Below are 16,351 nucleotides of genomic sequence, written 5' to 3'. Positions count from 1 at the left end.
AAGAGAGAGAGAGAATAATAGGAGCACATTAATAAAACTATAGCAATTGTCAACCTTAACAGAGAGTATTTCTTCTTGAAGAATTTCTACTAAATCAATCTTGTTCCGTTGAGACAATAGCAGCTGCCGCATGAAACGGAAGAGTGATTCTTTTATGTGATGATGATTAAGGACTAATACAGACAATTTCTATATTGGACCTCGATCCAGGGTGAGGGATTACATATATAAGTGTTTCCTGGTTGCAGGTGTGCAGCGAGTGATGAACATCAAAACTAGCACATCTGGGAGAAGAGTTAGAGTGAAAGTCTTCAAGTGGCTTTCTAAGGAGGTATTTTTTTGGGGGGGGGGATGTAAATAATAATAACAATGAAGAAGCATTTATTATCTGCCATCTGCGATCTATATAAATTGGAAACAGAATGTGAGTGTGATCGCACTTCCTACACATGTTCCCCAGCAACTGCTATTGAAAAGCATGCTACATCTGACAGAAAATCTTGCCGTATTTATTTATTTATTTGTTTGTTTGTTTCGGGCACTTCTACCCCTCCCTTCTCAACCCCCGAGGGGGTACTCAGGGCAGCTTACAACCGGCACAATTCGATGCCAACAATTCAACAGATAAAATTGTTGTTGTTCATTCGTTCAGTCGTCTCCGACTCTTCGTGACCTCATGGACCAGCCCACGCCAGAGCTCTCTGTCGGCCGTCACCACCCCCAGCTCTTTCAAGGTCAGTCCAGTCACTTCAAGGATTCCATCCATCCATCTTGCCCTTGGTCGGCCCCTCTTCCTTTTGCCTTCCATTTTCCCCAGCATCATTGTCTTCTCCAAGCTTTCCCTTCTTCTCATGATGTGGACAAAGGACTTCCACTTTGTCTCTAGTCTCCTTCCCTCCAATGAGCAGTCGGGCTTGATTTCCTGGAGGATGGACTGGTTGGATCTTCTCGCACTCCAAGGCACTCTCAGAACTTTCCTCCAACACCACAGCTCAAAAGCATCGATCTTCCTTCGCTCAGCCTTCCCTAAGGTCCAGCTCTCACATCCATAGGTGACTACAGGGAAGACCATGGCTTTGACTAGGCAATGGATCTTTGTTGCCAGTGTGATGTCTCTACTCTTGACTATTTTATCGAGACTGGGCATTGCTCTCCTCCCAAGAAGGAAGCGTCTTCTGATTTCCTGGCCACAGTCTGCATCTGCAGTCATCTTTGCACCTAGAAATACAAACCCTGTCACGGCCTCCACATTTTCTCCCTCTATCTCCCAGTTGTCAATCATTCTTGTTGCCATAATCTTGTTTTTTTTTTTATGTTTAGCTGCAACCCGGCTTTTGCGCTTTCTTCTTCCACCTTGATTAGAAGGCTCCTCAGCTCCTCCTCGCTTTCGGCCATCAGAGTGGTGTCATCTGCATATCTGAGGTTGTTAATGTTTCTTCCAGCAATTTTTGACCCCAGCTTTGCATTCATCAAGGCCCGCACATCCTCGCATGATGTGTTCTGCATACAAGTTTAAAAAGGTTGGGTGAGAGGATGCAGCCTTGCCGGACGCCTTTCCCAATCTTGAACCAGTCTGTTGTTCCGTGGTCAGTTCTTACTGTTGCGACTTGGTCCTTGTACAGATTCCTCAGGAGAGAGGGAAGGGGGCTTGGGATGCCCATCCCACCAAGAACTTGCCACCATTTATTATGATCCACACAGTCAAAGACTTTAGTATAGTCAGTGAAGCAGAAATAGATGTTTTTCTGAAACAGATAAAATACATAACAGCAATAGCAACAATAGTTAAAAACAATCAATTAATACAATAACAACTAAAAAGCCAATCTAGTGGCCAACATTCACCGAGTTCTAAAATCCGTGAGTCCATTCAGCATTACCATAGTCCTTTCCAAATTCTGATCGTCATTACCCTGTCAGTCTGCCACTGAAAAACACAGCGGAAGGGACCTAAAAAGCCAAAAAAGCAAAAAGACACTGCAGCACATGTGTAAAAATGATTCCCCCTGGCAAACAAAACACACTATAGCATATCCACGTTCTCCTCTGGACCACAGCTCCCAGCATCCCCTAAACCAGGCCCTTGAGGAGAGTAGGATGATCCAAATGCACTGCTTCCAAGATGCAAGGTTTCTTCTCCTTGGATTTCTTTGAGAGCATCCCAATCTCAACATATTTCCCATTTCCTATTCCTGGACTGCAACTCCCAGCAATCCTCCAGATAGATAGATTAGACAGAGATAGATAGATGATAGATAGATAGATAAGGAGGGCTGCTGGGAGTTGCAGTCCAAGAATAGGTAGAGAAGAAGAAAAACAGGAGAAAGAGGAAGGGAAGAAAAAAAGGGGGAAGGAAAGGAAGAGGATGGGCCAAAACTAACAAAATGAAGTTCAACAGTGACAAATGCAAGATACTCCACTTTGGCAGAAAAAACGAAATGCAAAGATACAGAATGGGTGACGATGAGGCCTGGCTTGAGAGCAGTACGTGTGAAAAAGATCTTGGAGTCCTTGTGGACAACAAGTTAAACATGAGCCAACAATGTGATGTGGCGGCAAAAAAAGCCAATGGGATTTTGGCCTGCATCAAGAGGAGCATAGTGTCTAGATCCAGGGAAGTAATGCTCCCCATGCTCTATTCCGCTTTGGTTAGACCACACCTGGAATATTGTGTCCAATTCCGGGCTCCACAATTCAAGAGAGATATTGACAAGTAGATTCCATCTGAACATGAACAAGAACTTCCTGACTGTGAGAGCCATTCAGCAGTGGAACTCTCTGCCCTGGAGTGTGGTGGAGGGTCCTTCTTTGGAAGCTTTTAAACAGAGGCTGGATGGCCATCTGTCAGGGGTGCTTTGAATGCAATATTCCTGCTTCTTGTCAGAATGGGGTTGGACTGGATGGCCCATGAGGTCTCTTCCAACTCTTTGATTCTATGATTCTAAGAGGAAGGAAGGAAGGAAGGAAGGAAGGAAGGAAGGAAGGAAGGAAGGAAGGAAAAAAGGGAAGGAAGGAAGGAAGGAAAGAGAGAGAGGGAAAGAATGAGAGAAAGAAAGGCGAGAAAGAGGAAGGTTGGCCACAGCAGTGCGTGGCAGGTACAGCTAGTGATATAATATTAAGAGAGCTCTTATCTATCCTCCTCCCAGTAGTCATTTGATTGGATCTATTATGTGATTTTATACTTCATTCTTCTATTTGTCAGAATTCCCAGAGCAGCTTTCAATTTAAACATCTTCCCAAATACTATTATTTATTTACTTTATTTTCATCCCCCCCCCCCCTCCTTTCTCCCAGTATAGGGAGAAAGTGTTCTGTATTTAATATATTGTTTTTTTATTGGCTGAATGGGTGACCCAGAAGTCAATCCCAGTTTGTGTTGCTAGAGTAAACCAACTGACTTTTCAAAAAGAATATTGGACTAATAGCCTTTGATAAACCCATGCTCCTCGGCCCTTCCTTGCTGATGAAACCAGTTACGTTAGGTTTGTTTCTGGCCCCGTCTTTCCACGAAGTCAAGCAAGATCAATGTCCTGGACTGCAACGCAACACAAAGCAAGGCAAAGCAATAAATAAATAAAATGGGCCTGGTTTTCAGCAGATGACTGTGACACAATCAAACTAAATAAGGTTTACTAATTAACCTAAGAGATTGTGTAATGAAACCACCCAATCAGAACCAGACAGATCAATTTTCTTCACCTGGTTTTCATGGTGATAAATAGGGCTTCAAGCATACAGAATGATAGCTCTTAGCTATACACAAATATTACGGATCAAATGGTTGTTGTTTTTGCAGCTCTTTCATTCCTACATTGTGTAAAGAACCAAAAATACTGGAATACTGCTTCTGCAAAAACCGGCATCAATATGAACACATCGTGCCTTGGAAAATTCTGTTTGAAATCAATAGGAGTTTCAACCATTCGTGGCACACTTGAGAAGCGTATTTTTGTTCACTCTGAAGCATGTAGCTGTGGAGAAGCAAATCGGTTCCTATTCTCAGTCATTCCTCGGGCAAACTGTGTGCCTACTTAGTCTGCTGGACAGCTCCTGCTAACTTTTAATGGCTCACTTCAAAGCCCTGGTTGATCTTCCTTCTTAGGCTTCTTTACCTTTGGGTTGGGCTTGGAGGAGTGAGGCTGGGGAATTATGCCCCTCTATCTGTCCTTGGTAAAAGGAAGAGTGGCCGACCAAGGGCAAGATGGATGGATGGCATCCTTGAAGTGACTGGACTAACCTTGAAGGAGCTGGGGGTGGTGACGGCCGACAGGGAGCTCTGGCGTGGGCTGATCCATGAGGTCACAAAGAGTCGGAGATGACTGAAAGAATGAACAACAACAAATTTGTCCTTGCATTCTGACTCTGATCATAACCATTGTTTGGAGTGATGGGAATTGTAGTTTGACACTCAAAGGGATGCAGAACCAGAATCCTGTTGTGACTCTATGTTAATAATAATAATAATAATAATAATAATAATAATAATCCTTTATTTATACCCCAAGTCTGACTTGGCCACGGTAGTCCACGCTCTGGTTACATCCCGCCTAGACTACTGCAACGCTCTCTACGTGGGGTTGTCCTTTTTTTTTTTTTAAATGATTTTTATTAAAGCATTTGAAAATTTTAACTAATACATCGAAAGAGTGAGAACATTAGAAGAGGATAGAACAGTAGGAAAAGAAAAGAGATACATCAAAAATGAAACTGTGCAAAGGAAAAAAAATTAGACAAAATAAAAAAAAACCAGAATCTAAAAAAAAAGTTTGACTTCCATCTCTTCGTCAGGTGTTGTATTTCCAGTAATGTTTCTGTTGTTTTTCTAAGCTATATCTCTTTTTTACTTTTTCTCATCTTCCTCGTATTTATCAAAAATTGACCAATCTGTCCTCTTTATCGGGTTTCCGGTATTCTTTTTCAAATAAAAGGTCAACTCGTCCATTTCCCTTATTTCTCTAATTTTCCCTAACCAATCCTCCTTGGTAGGGATATTGTCCTGTTTCCATACTTTTGCTAATTCAATTCTCGCTGCCGTTGTCATAAAAGTAAAAAGTTTATCTTCATTCTCTTGTAGTTGTAATTCAGAGTCAGTAAATCCCAATAGGCAATACTCCGGTTTCTTCTTAAAAATTCTTTTAAAGATTTTTTGTATCTCTTCATGAATCATAGACCAATATTTCACTATTTCTTTACAGGTCCACCACATATGATAAAAAGTACCTATCTGTTGGCAACCTTTCCAACATTTATCTGAGGAATTTTTATTTATCAAAGATAATTTCTTAGGCGTGGTATACCATCTGTGGAACATTTTTATCCAGTTTTCCTTTAAATCAGTTGCATATACATATTTTAGTTTCTTGTTCCACATCTGTTCCCACTCTTTAAATTGAATAGATCTTCTTATATTTTGTGCCCACTTTATCATACATGGTTTAACCTGCTCAGTCTCTGTTAACCATGTCAGAAGAGTATTATAAATAACCGAGATTACTTTCCTCCTTGCCTTTAAGATCTTATCCCACATCGAGCCTTCCCAGGCAAAGCCTACTTTATTGTCTTGTTTAATATAGTCTTTCATTTGTAAGTAATGTAACCATGTCATATTCTTATTTTCCTCCTTCAGTTGTTCATAAGACTTAATCTCCCCTGTATTCTCTTTTAAAATATCCTTATACGTTGGCCACGCTCTCCAGCCTAACAATCTTCTTTGATGCGCCTCCATTGGTGAGACCCAAAGTGGCGTTTTGTTATAAAAAAACTTTTTATATTTTAACCACACTCTCAACAAAGATGCTCTAACGAAGTGATTCCCAAAGTTCTTTTCCTTTTTCTCTCTTTCATACCACGTGTAGGCGTGCCAGCCCACACGTAAATCATGGCCTTCTAAATTCAGACATTTTTCATTTTCTAACAACATCCAGTCTCTTATCCATAAGAGAGCACTTGAATCGTGATATGCTTTCAGGTCTGGGAAACCTAATCCACCTCTTGTTTTTTTATCAATCAAGTTCATATACTTGATTCTAGGTCTTTTTCCATCCCATACGAATTTCAGGAGTTCTTTGTTCCAATTTTTGAAGATTATTTGGCTTCTGATTACGGGAATATTTTGGAATAAAAATAATAGCTTCGGTAAAACCATCATTTTAGTTAAGGCAATCCTACCTAACAAGGATAGCTTCAGTGATTTCCAATTCTTAAGATCTTTCTTTATTTTGTTCCAGGTCGTTTCATAATTATTTTTCAACAATTGACCATTCTTTGCTGATATCCAAATTCCTAAGTATTTAATTTTTTTAACAATTTCCATTCCTGTGGTTAATGCAATTTTCTCCTGATTTTCTTTCTTTACATTTTTTGTTAAGATCTTTGTTTTCCCTTTATTCACCTTGAAGCCTGCCACCTTTCCATATTCTTGCAATTTATTTATCCAATTCTGAAGATTCTTTATAGGATCTTCCACGATTCCTAACAAGTCGTCCGCAAAGGCTTTGATCTTATATTCGTATTTCCCAATTTTGACTCCCTTGACATTTGTGTCTTCTCTTATTTTCTTCATCAGCGGCTCCAAAGCCATAATAAAAATCAGGGGAGATAGCGGGCAGCCTTGTCTTGTACCTTTCGTAATCAGATTGTTGACCATTTATTCGTATTTTCGCTCTTTGGACATCATAAATTGCATTAACTGCATTTGTAAATTGCATTCCCATGTCCATTTCCTGTATCAACATCTTTAAAAAGTCCCAGTTTAAATTGTCGAATGCTTTCTCTGCATCAATTGACAAGATGGCCGCTTCCTTTTGGTGATTCAGTTCAAAGTATTCTATCAAATCTACTACGGTTCGAATATTGTCTTTCATATATCTTCCCGGGAGGAACCCTGCTTGGTCCCCCCCTATCCAATCAGTCAAAAATTCTTTTAGTCTAGTCGCCAAGATATTCGCAAATATTTTATAGTCCACATTCAGCAGAGAAATAGGTCTATAATTTTTGATATCTTCGGATGGTAACCCTTCTTTATGTATCATCACTATTTCGGCCTGGTTCCAAGATTCTGGAATTACTTGATTTAACAAAGCCTCATTTAAAATTCTTTTCAGCATTGGTACAACAGTGCTCTTCGTTGATTTATAAAATCCCGCTGTGAATCCATCCGGACCAGGTGCTTTGTCTGCATCCATTTTACTCAAAGCTTTATCAATTTCGTCTTCCGTAATCTCTTTATTCAGCTTTCCCCGTATCTCTTCTGAAACTTTTTCTAATTTCAACTGGCTTATATATTCAGCAATATCCTCCTTCTTTATTCCATCCCTTGTATATAATTTACTGTAGTAGCTTCTAAATTCTTCCATAATCTCCTTATCCGTTGTAAACACTTTATCTCCCTCCGTTATTTTCGTTATTTGTGTAGCTTGTTTCTATTTTCGTACCTGTCTTGCTAGCCATTTCCCGGATCTGTTCGCATTCTCAAACGTTTGCTGTTTTAAAATTTTTAGCTCTCTTGCTTGTTTCTCAATCTCCAAGCGGGACTTCTCCTGTTTAAGTCTCGCTAATTCCTTATTTAGCTTTTTGCTATCTGGTCTCTTTTTCAATTCCGTCTCCTTGTCTCTAATTTTCCCCATCACTTCTTTCATTTGTCTGTTTCTTTCTTTATTTTTCTTAGCTCCATGTTGGATAAAATGTCCTCTCAGAACGGCTTTCAGAGCGTCCCATGTTACTTGTATTTTTGTCTCTTCAATGTCATTAATTTCTAAGTAACCTTTAATGATTGAATTATAATGTTTTTTGTCTTCCTCTGTCTTAATCAGATTTTCGTTCAATCTCCATTTTCTTTGATGATTCTTCTGGTTTATTACTATTTCCAATGGGCAATGGTCCGAGATATCCCTGGGTAATATTTCCATTTGAACTACTTTTGTAGCCAAGTTTTTTGATATCCATGCCAGGTCTATCCTTGACCATGTTTGATGCCGATGGGAGTAAAAGGTATAATCCTGTTTCTTTTCATTTCTTACTCTCCAAGTGTCCTCCAACTCAAATTCCTTTTGAAGTTCAAAAAATTTCTGTGGTAATAGTCCACCTCCATCTCCATTTCTCTTTAACTTATTTTTATCTTTGTGTTTATCCATCACTCCATTAAAGTCCCCAATCAGCAAGAGCTCATCGAATTCAGTTTCTCTTAATTTTGTTAGCAAAAATTGGATAAATTTTGTCTTTGGACCATTTGGCGCATATATGTTACATATAAGAATTTTTAGATTTCCCATCATAATTTTGACTGCAACACATCTTCCTTCTACATCCTTGAACGCTAGTTCTGGGGAAAGATTTTCTTTTATATATGTTACTACTCCTCTTTTCTTCTTTTCGTATGATGAATAAAATGTTCTACCTAATTTTTTATTTTCCAAATGCGCCACATGTTTATGACATATATGTGTTTCTTGTAATGAAATGATATCCAGGTCTGCTTTTTGTAATTTTCCAAATAATTTTTTGCATTTCTGGGGCGAATTCATACCATTAACATTATTTGAGAAGCATTTAATTTGTCTATCTGCCATTTTATCCCATTAAATCTGTATCTTGTCCGATATCATCTAAGTCAGTTCCGAAATCCCTTGCATCATTGTAGCCGGACCATATGCTCCTTCGCCCAAATCTTCTGATGTTGTGACACCACTCCCTTGTGATTTACTAAATCTTCGATATTCCTCTGGGGTCTCAGTTCTTGGTTTCTTCTTTTCTTTACCATTTCCATTTCCATTTCCTGGTGTTAATGCTTTTTTATCTCCTTTCCTTCCTTCTGGTTTCTCCTCTTCTGTTTCTTTCATTAAATTCTCATAGAAAGACTTGGCTTTCTGTTCCGATGTCAACCAATATCTTTCTTCTTTGTATGTTACCATAATTCCTTCGATTCTCTCCCATCGGAATCTGATTGATCTTTTCTTAAGTTCATCTGTAAGGAAGTAGTATTTTCTTCTTCTGTTTAGAGTCGCTTGTGGGAATTCTTTCAGAACTGCAATTTTGGTTTCTTTATAATAAATTGGATTTTTATTGCTTCTATATAAAACTTCATCTCTAGTTTTCTTTCTTGTGAATTGCACTATCACATCACGTGGTGTCTTATTTTTTCTTGAATAAAACGAGGATACACGGTATGTTTGATCTAATTCCATCTCCAATTCATCTTCTTCGCATTCCAAACATTTAGCTATCAGTGTGGTTATCAGCTGACCAATATCTTCTTCTTTATCTTCTTGGATATTTCTAAGTCTTAGGTAATAATCCATTTGTTTTTGTAGTAACTTTTCTTGTTCTATTTCCATCTTTTCCTTTTGTCTGTCTATTCCTTTAATTCTTTTCAACATATGAGATTGTGTTTCCTCCATCTTCTCCTTACTGGTTTTCAATTCCTTTACTTCACCATATAGATGGGATATATCTTTTTTAATTTGCCCAAATTCCTCTTCCATCTTCTTTTTCATTCCTTGAAACTCCACTGTCATTTCTTTATAATTCTTTTCTTGCTTATTAAAGAACTCTTGTTGTTTCTCTGCCATATCTTTTTTTAATACATCTTGCTTTTCCGACAATTTTTTAATTTCTTTCAAGATATTCTCCATGTTGAGGCTGGTATCCAAGGACCCTCTTCTTAACTGAACTTTCTCCTTCTCTTGCTTCCCTTTTGATGACATCTATCATTTATTGATTACACCAATACTTAAACCATCAATTCATTAAAAAATAAAATTCTATAATTTCTCCAATTATTTTAATTCTTATTTAATTTCTCTGAGGAAGACCAATTTAACTTCTTTAATTAAAATTTAATTCAATTAAGATTTAATTCTCTGGGATTTTAAAATGTATATAATTTAAGTATTTAATTTAATTTGTAATTAATTATTTTCTATTTATATTTAAATAATCAATTCATCAACTTATTTTCTCTTATCTTATCTTCTTAAACCAATTTCCATCAATCTTCTATCTTTCTTTATCTTTATCTGGCCTCTTCTGGGATCCTGCCCCGATTTCCGATTTTTCCCTTTCGTCTGCTTCTCTTCCTAGATCTCGTCTGCTTCTCTTCCTAGATCTCGTCTGCTTCTCTTCCTAGTTCCTGTAAAAACAAAAATTCTCGTCTGCTTCTCTTCCTCGTAGTTCGTCTTCTTCTCGTCCTCAATGCTCCTCTCCTTCTACTTCTTGTCCTCGCAATAGTATTTATTTGTTTTATATTCTTATTATTCTTATTATTAGCTTCCTACCCTGCCGCTCTCCGCCTGTCTCTCCGTAGCGTTCTTTCTCTATGGTTCCGCCTGCCCCTCTATGGTTCTGCTCACTTCTTCCGCCTTCCTTCTTGATTGGGCCGCCTCTTCCTTTAACGTCACTTCCCTTTCCCCTTCCTTCTCCTCTCCTCCTTCGTCACTTCCTGTCTTCTCTTTACAAGATTGTTTATGAAGAAGGGGCTCGCTAGCCACAACAATATGGCGCCCAAGGTCAGAGTATTATTTTCTTGCTTTTCAAATAAAAAGAAGCGGAAACAGGGGGAGGGAATCCTAGGGGTGGCTGGCAAGCGGCAAGGGAACGGCTGCTTGTACTTTCTAACTAAGCATCGGGGTTTACGTCCTCTCAATCTCCCCACCTCCTTCAGCAGCCCAATTGGTGTATATACTTTCAATTTATAATTTATTGTTCCAATTTATTGTTCCAATTTCATCAAATTGTCCTTTCCGGCCCGAACTTAGCCTTCTCTTTCGAAAATTGCTTGATTGTTCTTCTTGGTTCCACTTAAACTTCTCTAGTCTCTCATATCTCTAGCTGTTTGCTCATCTGTCCCTTACTTAAATATTTCTTATAGCTCCCATACCTGACGTCGAGATCTTCTCAGTTTTCTCCTTTCAGAGTTTCTTATTTCTTTCTTCTTTCTTTAAAATGGGCTGGGAACGGTTGAAACGGGCTTTCGCCCGATCCCAGCGGTGCGGTTTGCTTCCCGCCCGCCCGGATCCCCCTCGACCCCCCTCCTTGAGGGAAAGGGATTCTTGGGGATTCTTGGGGGCTCTACAGGCTTCTGCGGGTTCGCTACACCTTCGCCTTCGATCCGGCGAAGGTGGGGAGAGCAATATGCTCACCCACACCGCCACTACGCTGGTCCCTCATCGGAGCTCCCTCTCAACGAGGTTTGCCCGTCGCCATCACCCACCGGAAGTACGTGGGGTTGTCCTTGAAGACGGCCCGGAAGCTTCAATTGGTCCGACGTGCGGCGGCCATGTTACTAACAGGAGCGGGATGCAGGGAGCATACAACGCCCTTGCTGTACCAGCTCTACTGGCTGCCGATTTGCTACTGGGCTCAATTCAAGGTGCTGGCGTTGGCCTATAAAGCCCTAAATGGTTCCGGCCCAAGATACCTTTCTGACCGCATCTCGACCTACAAGCCCACCAGGACTTTGAGATCGTCCGGGGAGGCCCTGCTCTCGATCCCGCCTGCCTCACAGGCACGCCTTCTCGGTGGTGGCTCCTCGGCTATGGAACACCCTTCCCGTGGACATCAGATTGGCTCCTTCCCTGATGATATTCCGCAGGAAATTAAAGACTTGGCTGTTCAAGAAGGCGTTCGAATTAGAAGTGCAATAATTGGTAATGACGACAGGAATGGAACAACGGAAAATTATACTGTATTGTGGTTTAGACGATGAGACGACGTGGAATGGCTTTTGTATTATTGATGATGTTTTTGATGACGATGCTTTTGGTTAATGCTAGATTGATTATTTTAGATTGTGTCTTGTATTTTGAACCCTGTTCTATGTTGTACACCACTGTGAGTCGCCCCCGGGCTGAGAACAGAGGTATATAAGCAAAGTAAATAAATAAATAAATACCATCTCCCGAAGGACTCGGTTTCAGCTTACAAGAGGCCGAGCCCAAGTACATCAGTAAAAACAGCAACAACAGCAATACAGACAATAAGTAAACTCATAAACAAAGCAATAAACAGTAACAATAACACCACGACGCATTAAAAACCTATGGCAGGGCCAAATGTAATAATTAATTTTTTTTAAAATGCTGGGCATGACCAGGTGACATATAACTAGGATAGGTATTTGGAGAGAGATGGAGCGAGCAGACAATCCTAGATCATTAGTAAAGTGCGATTAGGGACATGTTGCTTAGGGTTTCCTTATTCTGGGAAGGCACACTGGAACAACCATGTTCTTCCTCATTCTTTGCATGCTTGCTGGAAATTTTTATGGCCTCGTAAATTAGTTAAATTAGCCTCCCCACATAAGTGGTACCTAAATTTCCTACTTGACAGATGCAATTATTTTTCAGGCTGCAAAGGTCGACAACAAGCTACACAAATTGGTCAGAAGCTCACTCCAACCTGGGGAGTGAGCTTTCGACCAATTTATGATCTTAATGCAGCTTTTTTTTTTTTGTCGTGTCAGGAGCAACTGCTCCTGTTGTGAGAGAATTGGCCGTCTGCAAGGACGTTGCCCAGGGGACGCCTGGATGATTTTTGATGTTTTTTCATCCTTGTGGGAGGCTTCTCTCATGTCCCCGCATGAGGAGCTGGAGCTAATAGAGGGAGCTCATCCGCCTCTCCTCAGATTTGAACCTGCGACCTGTCAGTCTTCAGTCCTGCCGGCACAGTGCTTTAACCCACTGCGCCACCCAGCCATCTGTGCCACAGTCCCTACAAGCCAAGTCCCTACAAGCCACAGTCCCTACAAAGCCAAGAATTTCACTGCAGAATCCAAACATTTCTGCGAAGACAACGTGGAGAAGCAAAGAGCCACCAAGAACTCATTGGAAGAAAGGCAGGATATAAATCTGACAAGAAATCAAACAATAAATATATGAGATCCATGAGACCAAGCCCATCGCAACACAAAGGCCAGCAAAGGGGGACCAGATTGACCCCAAGTGACCCAACTGCCTGTTTACAAGTCGCCACTTCATCCTAGCATTGTCAAGCTGATCTCCTCTCCAACCTCTACCTTTGTCCTCCTTTCCCCTCCCTGGCTTTGCATGTTTGGTCTTTTCATTTTGTAAGCCCGAGGGCAAGGCCTGTGTCTTACTTTACGTGCAGAGCCTGCCACCAGCACCGTGAACTGAATTTTAATCGCCACAAGTCGCTCGGGGAGAGCATTTGGGGGTCCGAAAAGCTAGGAGGAAAATATCAGAAATGTCAACGTTAGTGGAATCTGACATGAAGGGTTAATAGGGGTCAAGACGGAGGGGAAGCAGGTCAAGAAAGACAAGCTGGGGCACCAAAGATACTGGGGATCTTGTTGCCTATGGAGGAATATTTGGAGCTGCTGCCTTTTTTGTATGCATGTAGCAATAGTCAAGCGCAAATGGGAATGTTGCAGATTTGGGAAATGCATACAAATACTGCCCTGAATCCTATTGTTAGTCCCAACTAACCCACTGATTCAATGGGTTTTATCTATGTATTGATTTGCCGTTTGCCAATTGATTCATTGGTCTGCTTCAGTTACAACTAATCAGTTTTGTGCTGTTGCACGCTGGATCTGTGCATCAGACTGTAGACAGGAAATAAATTCTGTGTGCCCAATGGGACGCTGGGGCTGCCTCAGATTAAAGGCCTTTGGATTTCCTTGAAACAGAGTCTTTAGATTGCTTAAAGGTTCAAAAAAGTTCTTTATTGATGAAAACGAACAGGTACTTTAAAGCATTCTTAACAGTCTATTGGCTCTTGCAATCTTGTTCACTGGGAACAGGCACTATCTTCATAACTATATACTAACTAACGGGGAAATCCTTAACTTCTAATCTGGGCAGTCTGTCTTTGCCTCTGTTGGCGTGGAGCCCCTGCACCCGGTACCAACTGCGTCTGGCTTCCATGAGCGACCCTTGCCAAGCAGAGCTTTGTAGACTTCCAGGCTGTGGGCTGTGTTTCTCCCTGGCCAAGCCGTAAAGCTGTATGTCTCCCGGCCAAGCTGTAGAAGACAAAGCTTTCTACAGGAGCTCTTCGTTTTATGTCCTGTGCGAAAGGTTTCTCTGTGTGGAGTGACTAAAAAAGGCTCCTATTGCATTCAAATCACCCCTGACAGATGGCCATCCAGCCTCTGTTTAAAAGCTTCCAAAGAAGGAAGGCTCCTTCACACTTCGGGGCAGAGAGTTCCACTGCTGATCAGCTCTCACAGTCAGGAAGTTCTTCCTAATGTTCAGATGGAATCTCCTTTCTTGTAGTTTGAAGCCATTGTTCCGTGTCCTAGTCTCCAGGGAAGCAGAAAGCAAGCTTGCTCCCTCCTCCCTATGACTTCCTCTCACATATTTATACATAGCTATCATGTCTCCTCTCACAGGGCAATGTATATACATTGGCCCATGCCCAATCAAGTGGCAGTGCTACCAGGAGGTTTTTCCACTCCAGGGGCAACCAATATATCCCCCTATCTATGTGGACTGACTCAAAAAGGCTCCTATTCCCTCCAAAACTCAAAAAGGGGCGGGACCAGGGAACCTAATGATAATTGACAGGTGGCTTGCCCTATGATTGCAAACTATAACAGGAAGCCACCTTGCTGCAAAATCCCAAGCCTGGGACTGCAAACAGACATTTAATTCAAAGCAAATAAAATTGGAGCTCCTGGAACAGCTGTTCCAGAACAAGTTTGATACAATACATCATAATCACAAAACTTATATACATAGTTGTTAACTTACACGTAAAAAATGGGATTAAAAAACTAGTAATGGAATTCTCCTTACAGTAAAAACGAAGGTGTTGGAGCTGGGCAAAGGTTACTTTTAGTGGGAGGAGGAGACTAGAAGTGATGGGCTATTTTACCCGAGGGAATCTGCACGTCCAAGAAAACAACTGTTGTGATAGTGTCTAGATCAGTCGTTCTCAACCTGGTGGTCGGGACTCCTGGGAGGGGTTGCAAGGGGGGTATCAGAGGGGTCACCAAAGAGCATCATGGGGGTTCTGTGTGGGAAGTTTGGCCAAATTCTATCATTGGTGGGATTCAGAAAGCTCTGATTGTAGGTGAACTATAAATCCCAGCAACCAGAACTCCCAAATGTCAAGGTCTATTTCCCCAAAACTCCACCAGTGATTGCTTTTGGGTATATGAGTATCTGTGCCAAATTTGACCCAGATCCATCATTGTTTGAGTCCACAGTGCTCTCTGGATGTAGGTGAACTACAACTCTAAAACTCAAAGTCAATGCCCATCAAACCCTTCCTCTGGATGGGTTTTCTGTTGGTCATGGGAGTTTGGTTCAATTCCATCGTTGGTGGAGTTCAGAATGCTCTTTAATTGTAGGTGAACTATAAATCCCAGCAAGTACAACTCCCAAATGACAACCCTCCCCCCCCCCCCCCCCGAAACCCCATCAGTATCCAAATTTGTGTATTGGGTATTTGTGCTCAGTTTGGTCCAATGAATGAAAATACCATCTCAGATATTTACATAACAGTAAAACAGTAGCAAAACTACATTTATGAAGTAGCAATGAAAATAATGTTATGGTTGGGGGTCACCAAAACAGGAGGAACTCAATTAAGGGGTCACGGCATTAGGAAGGTTGAGAAGCACTGGTCTAGATCCAAGGATGCCATGCTGCCCCTCTATTCTGCCTTGGTTAGACCACACCTGGAATATTGTGTTCAATTCTGGACACCACAATGGAAGAGAGATATTGACAAACTGGAATGTGTCCAGAGGAGGGCGACTAAAATGATCAAGGGTCTGGAGAACAAGCCCTATGAGGAGCGGCTTAAAGAGTCTGGCATGTTTAGCCTGAAGAAGAGAAGGATGAGAGGAGATATGATAGCCATGTATAAGTATGTGAGAGAAAGTCATAGGGAGGAGAGAGCGAACTTGTTTTCTGCCACCCTGCGATGGAACAATGGCTTCAAACTACAAGAGAGGAGATTCCGTCTGAACATGAGGAAGCTGTTCAGCAGTGGAACTCTCTTCCCCAGAGTGTGGTGGAGGCTCCTTCTTTGGAAACTTTTAAACAGAGGCTAGATGGCCATCTGTCGGGGGTGTTTTGAATTAGGAAAGCCCCTTCCCTAGAGGTCTTCAAAAAGAACCTTAAAATCTGGCTCTTCTGATGCGCCTTTGATGAGTTGGTATATAATCCCACATGATTGCTCTGTCTCAAAGCTCTGTCATTAGAGTATATGTTCACCCTCATGGGAAAGCTTGCTTCCACAACTCCCGCTGGAATGAGCCCTTCTCCGTAAATTATCTGCTTCCCTCTTTTATCTCTTTTTTATCACCTCACCCGCCTCATAGGAAACCTGCTACAAAACAGGAGCTTTTTTTGTTGAGCTCCAGGGCCAGAGAAGCAGATGGCGGAAA

The sequence above is a fragment of the Anolis sagrei genome, chromosome 8 (assembly GCF_037176765.1).
Source record: "Anolis sagrei isolate rAnoSag1 chromosome 8, rAnoSag1.mat, whole genome shotgun sequence".
Lineage (NCBI taxonomy): Eukaryota > Metazoa > Chordata > Lepidosauria > Squamata > Dactyloidae > Anolis > Anolis sagrei.
This window is presented reverse-complemented; position numbering follows the sequence as displayed.